The following is a 7,670-nucleotide window of genomic DNA, read 5'->3' on the forward strand; positions in this document are numbered from 1 at the left end:
ACGTCAGGCCTGATTTTCCATTTCTTTGCACCTTGTATAGTCACTCATTCCTGTGTAAAGAAGATATAAAATGCCACCAGATCAAAATGGTTGTTTTATATTCACTGTGCAAAGGCCTAAGGAGATAATGAAAGTATAAAGGAATGGAGGATTGTGCCCTTCATGCCTTACATGAGGAAGTACAGGCACCTAGCTGCTATGCACCTGCACTCTCAGGTTCTGCTGCCCTGCATAAAACCTGGCTTTTCTTAAGCACCAAACTCAAAGTAACAGCTCAGAGGATCCCAACAGAGAGGACTGCATTGCATTCTACTCCAGTTTACATCAAATACAACTACAACCAGCTGGTTCCTTTTCTAAGAGAGGGACACTTACATGCCCTTGGAAGGCTTGGTCCACTGCTTATCTCCATGCACATTTAAGCCTATGCCTTACAAGCGTAATTTAGCCCTCTGGCTTCAGCTAAGGCACTTTTCTTAGGTGAATAAAAGTTACAGAACACTAATGAGAACATTAGACTTTGTTCCAACTCGTTTTCCTGGTGTCACAAGGTCTTGCTCTGGAGTAAACAACCTGGTCCAATTATTGACAGGAATCTGCACAGCTCTCTATCACTTGCCATTAAAAAACCTTTCAGATGCCCCTGAAAGTGCTACTTTGCTGCAGTTTCAGCCAATTGTAAGCACAATCCAATTGTGAGGTTCAAACAAACCAATTTTTCTCCTTTGAGATTATTTTCCTGTCTTTTTTTTTCAAACACTCTCCTGTCTCCTCTAAAATGCCACCGTACGATCCTCGATGTCAAATTGTTGGGCTTTTTGAAGTATAAGAAAGAGTCTGAAGGTAAATAGCAGCTTTAATGGATAAATTAATTTAACTGCATGAACAAGAGAACTATTGCTGTCTAAGGGCATTTCTCTGTCACCTCCCTCCCCAGGGTCATGCTCAGTCTCTCTGTCCCAGGAAAGACTGAGGGCACTACTAGAGAGATACTCGGTTCCACTCCAAGATGCTCAAGGTCATTCTCAAGCCACCTGCTCTGCCCCATTCCTGGTCTCTGATGAACCTGTGGACCTATTTTGTCCGTGGCAGACCTGGGTTTGGGAAAGAAACTGCACAGACATGGCCCAAGAAGATTGTGTAGATGGGGTCGCAAAGAATTCTACCTACCAGAGCTCTTAGAAACATATCTCACGTTCAGAATCAGCGGAACGGATTCATTGGCAGATTTATTTTATTGTGTTTAATAGCTTATGACTGCCATCCACTGATCTAAGATTGCCCCAAGGGAACAGTATTTCCAAGGCAGATTAACCCTTCTGTGAGTGTCACACTCACTTCATAGGAAAAAAGGCATCACAAATAATAAATGAAAGAAAAATGGAATGCACTCGTATTAAAATATTTTCTTCCCAGAGTAGTACACCATTTGTAGTTGACAGGAATTCCTAGTAATTCAATATTACTTAAGCCAGTTGAGGATTAAATCCATGCTTTCTGCAGACTGAGAAATCCTGCTTTTTGCAAGTTGTGAGATATGTGAATGTGTTGAATTTGCACATGTGAATGTAAAGTTATTTCCTGTTGAATCTGCTAAGGCTAATGTATGTATAGCTTTACTTGATGTTCACAATTGGTTCTGTGCCTGCCAGGCTGGCATCACGCTTTCCCACACTTGTGGACGAACTGAAGTCATTTATTATATAACATGTGAGGGAGGCCCTGTGGCTTAGTTGGCTAAAGTGCCTGTCTAGTAAACAGGAGATCCTGGGTTCAAATCCCAGCAGGGCCTGCTTCTCAGGGATCAGGCTAGATGATCTATTCAGGTCCCTCCTGACCCTAGCTACTATAAAATTTATGAATGCCTTGTAACCCAGGTCCCAACATAGAGTTTGGAAGGAAACTCAAAGGGAAAGCCACATTGCTGCAATTCCACTCAGACTCCTGCCTCAATGCATTCATGCAGGTACATCTACAAAATGTTTGAAAGCTAAAGTCCTTCTCTAGCCAATGAAACCAGCTGTGCTCTATTTCAGTCACAATAATGTGTTGATAACAGCAGACCCATCTGTCAAAAGTTGTGAGGGGAGTTTTTAATCAATGCTTTTACATCTCCTACCTTGCCTTCAGGCAGAGACCCATTCTCCTGCCTTTGGGAAAGTACAAATTTACCCAGAAATCATTCCCAATGTCATTATCAGCAGCTGTCACCTTGATCACCTTCAACAGGTCCCAGTGTCCTCTGAAGTACCTTCACTTCCCTGGGGGTCTGGTGTCCTTCCTGTGTGATCTTCCTGCAAGTTTTCAGCTGGCCACTTCTTTACAGCCTCTCTCCCCTGCACAAATAAAAGCCTCTCAGCCAGGTCCTACCCAGCCCTTGTGGCCAGTGTCAACCTCTGAGCCAGGGTAATGCAGGCTCAGGCTCAGGCTGCTCCTGAGTTTATCCCCTGGCTTAGACCTGATTCTCTACCCGCTGTGGGTCCCTGCAGCAGTCAGTAGCCACCCAGTGCTTTTGCTAGAGCATCATTTCCCTCCCCATGCTAGGAGACTTTGTCCTAAATTGGTCAGGATATCTTGCCTTCTCTTGGCTTAGCTCATCCACATGCTACTCAGGGCTTCAGGATAGAGGCAGCTTTTCCAGCAGGGTTATGATTTTGTGGAGGTAGAATTCACCCCTCCAGACATATTAATTAGCCAGATTTTGTGCTGCATTACCCAGCTGGAGAGGGCTGAACTTCACACTCTCACCAATGCTTGCATAAAGCTTTGTAAAGTACTACTGCTCCTTTCTTACATGCTGCAAGCAGAGAAACGGTTAGCAATACTGGTAGTTAAAGTGTGATTATTGGCATCTGAGCCCCTGGTTCCTGCTAAAATCTGGAGGGGGTTATTCTTAAAGGGTTTTATGCTGCTTTTGTCCACTTCATCTTTCTCTCTCATGGAAAATAAGACATGCTCAAAAACTATTCTGGTCTACAACATTTCACACTGAAAGAAAAATAGGTATTCTAACTTTGTTCAAGACATCCTTCTCACTTCTCAGTTTTAATGCTAACTCTAGGGAACTTCCCAATAGGGATAACACTTCAGTTCTGTCTCTCTAACTTCCCTGATTTGCATAATTGTCTGATGCTATTTCAGTGTCTTTGGCTGCACTTTTCTTTCCTCTCCCCACGTCTTTACTCCCAAATTCTCAGTGCAGGTGAACCAACATTTGCCAATTTCTTGCCCATTACAGTATTGCCAGGGTTCTTTGCTAGTCCCATGAGCTGAGCTGAGGTTGGAGTCACAAGATGCAAAAAGCTCCAGAGTTCTCTTTAATTTCAGCTCTCCCTGTGGGAAAATGCCCTCTCATTGGCTGTGTTACATCTGCCTACCTCCTGGGGAAGAGCAGCCAATCAGAGCTGCTGCAGGAGGCAGGCAGAGCTCTCCAGCCCAAAGTTCTCTCTTCCCATCAGGAGGAGAATGGGGAAGAGGAGCCGAGAGCCTAGTTCAGGCCTGGTCCCTGCCCCCTCCTCTCCTGTGAGCAATGGGGACAGTATGCCTGTACCTGTAGCCTACCCATGTGCCTCTCTGTAACACCCAGCCTGGGAATAAGGGGAAGAAGACCCTGCACTGCCCCTCCTATAGGTCTGGAAGAAGGGGTGAAGAACATCTGTAGAAGAAGCAGTTGTCATGCCAGCTTCACAGCTTCTGGGGGAGGCTTACATATTTCAGTATTGACATTCAGTATTTGAATACTAGAACTCCTTGGTACTTACCTTTTCTTCCTGTTGCCAGTGCTCATGGTTCCCCTTTCTGTTCTCCTTCTTTTCCATTAGATCAGGAACTTGAGGGGTGGTGAGAGCAAGGGGTGCACAGGGGTTTGTGGCGGGGGATGGAGAGGAGGCAGCACTCTCACCCACACTGGGAACTCCACAGCCCCAGCTGAGCTGCTGCTGTAGGAGTGCATGCTATGCTCACCCCAGCTATTATTCTTGAAGAGGCAGCAGCAACAGCGATAGCAGACAGGAACTATTTTGTCAGATCCCATGCCCCTTGCCCCCCTTGTTCTTGCTCTTGGATCCCGTTACTCCTCTTCCACCCTGCGCCTGCCTCTTGGAACCATGTGCCTCCCAACCCAGTTTTCCTTCTTGTGGCATCTCTGCTTGTTACATCACTGTTACTAACTACTTAATTTCCCCAGTCCTTAGACAACCCACATCAATGTGAATCGGTAAAAGCTATATTCCCTTCCAGCAATTTTAGAGCACCTTATTTCCCACTTTCCTGGCAAAGCCATTGGTCCTGCCTCCTTGCTTTGATGTGCTGCTTGCTTTTTGCTGTTTACCCTGATTGAGATTGACCTGACCTCCACCTTTGACTAACATCCTTCTACTGGTGCCTAGCCTGAAGGACTTCTTGGGGCTTGCAAGTCACATTAGAAGCAATAGGAAGTCATTTGGGACTTGCTCTACAATAGAGCACTGCCCAAAGTGTTTCTTCATTCCTTCAGGACAGAAACCAACCAGGAAGAAATTAGCCAGACCCCACCATCAGACATTTGCCTAGGCTTAAAGATTCTTTTGCCATTTTTCTCAGGTTACAGCCATTAAGCCAGTGACCTGGCCAAATCTATCACACACTGCCCCTCATTTGAATTTTAGACTCTCCTTCCTATTTTATTAAAAAGTTGGCACAGCCTGGCAGAAATGGCTACATTTCATTGGGGAAAGAAGGTGGAAGGATAGGGATGAAGTGAGCCCAGCATGCTCAGGTTTTAAAGCATTTTAGGATCCCTTGAGATGAATAAAATAATATAAATAGATGATGCAATAATATTATTAAACTGTGGCCTGCAAATTACTTTTCTATTCTGCCTATTTAGGGTGGGTGAGTTTCCCTTGGAACATTTTTTCCCATTTCCCACTATTCCATCTCTGAGCTGTATCATCACAGCCCCTTCTGTACTCCTGGACATCACTACCACTGCAAGAACTACAGCTTTACATAAGAACAGGACAATGGACTTGCAAAAATTGAGCATACCTTCCCGCTCTAGCGATTATGGACCTAGGACCTTCTGACCTCCTTTTTCTCCTTCCCTCCCACCATACTGTATTTCCACTAGACTGCTTAGCAGTTCTCCAATATATTTGTTGAGTAGACCTATCACTTTAGGGAATTAGCATCACTTGCTTGGAAGTTTGCCCCAGAGTGCCACATATCATCATTCCTATTTTATTAATATCAGTCCTTGAAAGCATCTAATCACTGACAACCCAAGATTAACCAACTCAGAGTGCTTAAAATACTAGAGTTGATTAATTTAGGGCTAAATGCTAGCTTCTTCCAATTTAGTCATTTTCCTATTCATTAGTAATGACGAAACCACGAGCTCTAAAATCTAAGGCTTCCCTTGTATAACTGCTTACACAAAGATTTTGGTATATAGTTAAATGAAACAAAAACTGAGAGCCATAAGCACCAGAGTAGTTTACTGATATGACTTACATATATAAGTTATTTTATGAAGGTCCTGTTCAGCCATTCAGTTGTCAAAGAATTATAGCTGAAATTGTAACAACCACCAGTTTTTATTATCTTTACCTACTACTCTAACCCCTTTCACTCTTCTCCTCTGTGTTCTTTCTGCACCAGGAAGCAACCATATAACCCTTCCCCCTCTCCCAACAACTGTAAAATTACAGTAAAACAGTGCTGTCCAGCTTCTAAGTGACTGGGGGCTGCACAACCCACAGGCCACACTAACAGGGACCACACACCCCTCAAGCCACACCAGTGGGGATCAGGGGTCCCTGGGCCATTCGCCACACAGATGTCTCCACTCCATTGCACCACGCACCTGCATCTTTCCCCCTCCCCCACACACACACTGCAGTATGTGCCCATGTGGGCATCCCCCTGCACTGCTGCAGTGATCTTCATGCGCATACTCCCCAGCACCACTGCAGCATTCATCCAACTAGGTTTCCCCCACCAGGTGGACCTGGCCTCCCCATGAGCTTCCATGCTACATTGTGCAGTGTCCTACCACCCCTATGTGGGAATTGTGACTTTCACTCCGCATCTCCCACTTGCCTTGGATTTCAATTTTTTATTTAATTCATGTTAAATAATGTTTTCAGTGAGGATCTTAACACTGCATTTCCTAGTTTCCTACTGTTCTAGTTCTGGGAATGATACTTCTATCTTCAGGAGGCACACAAGGAGTATCAGACATGACTTCCCTTCACAATAGTGCCCGGGTGGGGGGGGTGTTGTATTTGTGTTAAGCACCAGAAATAAGAAACTCAAATCTCAGAAGCACTGATCATTATTCCCAAATTTAAATGCTTATCTGATCCGTAGCCAACCTTTTTTAGCTTTCCCCCTTCCCTGAATCTAGAAATACTTATTAAAGCATAAAAGGTACATTCTCTAGGCAATATTTCTTTAAATATATTTGTATTTAAATCAATCACAGAATTATTATAGTCTAAAACATTCCTTTCATATCTAAATAAAGCTAACATTTTAATATGGAGGAGTGAATTTATTCAGCAAGGCTTAAATGTGAAGAAAGGAATAGTAATAAGGAACACTAATGTACCTACATACCATTCATAAAGAGCCTATTCTGACTTAAGCTTCTAACTCAAGATCAATAACATCTACTGCATAATGGAAATGCTTTTCTAAGAAAGCAGGGTGCAGAATTGTATTGAATATATTTAAGGATATTATGGGGTAGCCTCTCTGGATAAAGGATATATTTAAAGATATTATGGGGTAGCAACTCAGGATAAAGGACTACCTACTGAGGGCAGATTCTACAGTTACTGGTTTTCGTGTTGTTCATATCGTCTCCTGTTCTGCTTTAAGTGAATAGCTGTAAAATGAATAATTCACTGAGTTACAAGCTTACTCTTCGAGTAAATGTAAATTATAGTTGTGGCTGTATCAATAATTAAAAGCAGGTAAGCAGATATACGAGAAGAGACATTGAACAAAAGCCAACAAAGCTGTAGCAAATCTCTGGCCATCCATCATTTCACAGCTGCCCTGTGCTGCACATCCCAATCACTTGAGACACCATCAAAGGTAGCAGCCCCTGGGAGCAGAGAAGTCACAATGTCAGTGCATGCACACACTAGCCAGAACGAACATTTGAATATTTTCTAAGCACTGCTTTTTTGTCAAATCAGTCCAGTTCTAAAGGCTAAACTACGGCATTTATAGCACGGTCCTGTAACCAGGTGCTGGACAGCCTCTACCACTCTCTGGGGCTGTACTATAAAGACTTTACTTGAAGCAGGCAGTCTCTCAATGCTGCTCTATGAACATGGGGTTGAGCAGTCAGCTCTGTGTGAACAGATGGAGTTGAACTGCTCCTCTTCTTAGTGCTCTGTTCACCAGGGCAGGGATTCTGTTTTTCCCCTACTTTATTTGGATATCCTTCTTTTGAGGGTTTAAGTTTACCTTTGTCTGAAACAAAAGGAAAACACATTGATGCCAGGTGTATTATACATCAGTGCAGCACACCTAATGTAGGGGTTCATACTGGATCAATTATATCAGATAAGCTACACACTCCAAAAAGCCCAGTGTTGATAAGGCCTAACAGGGGCTAGAAAAACACTCTGCATAGCTTATCCCATAACTGTTCAGGCAGGGTTTCTTGCATTCCT

General features: G+C 43.6%; 1 non-coding gene across 1 annotated transcript; it reads left to right on the plus strand.

Moving 5' to 3' along the window:
• Positions 1-1,718: 1,718 nt before the first annotated feature.
• TRNAT-AGU lies at positions 1,719-1,792 on the plus strand. The gene has a single exon. It is a non-coding gene; the product is annotated as a tRNA-Thr (tRNA).
• Positions 1,793-7,670: the final 5,878 nt, after the last annotated feature.

Source organism: Alligator sinensis, unplaced genomic scaffold, assembly GCF_000455745.1.
Source record: "Alligator sinensis unplaced genomic scaffold, ASM45574v1 scaffold768_5, whole genome shotgun sequence".
In the NCBI taxonomy this organism is placed as follows: Eukaryota; Metazoa; Chordata; order Crocodylia; family Alligatoridae; genus Alligator; species Alligator sinensis.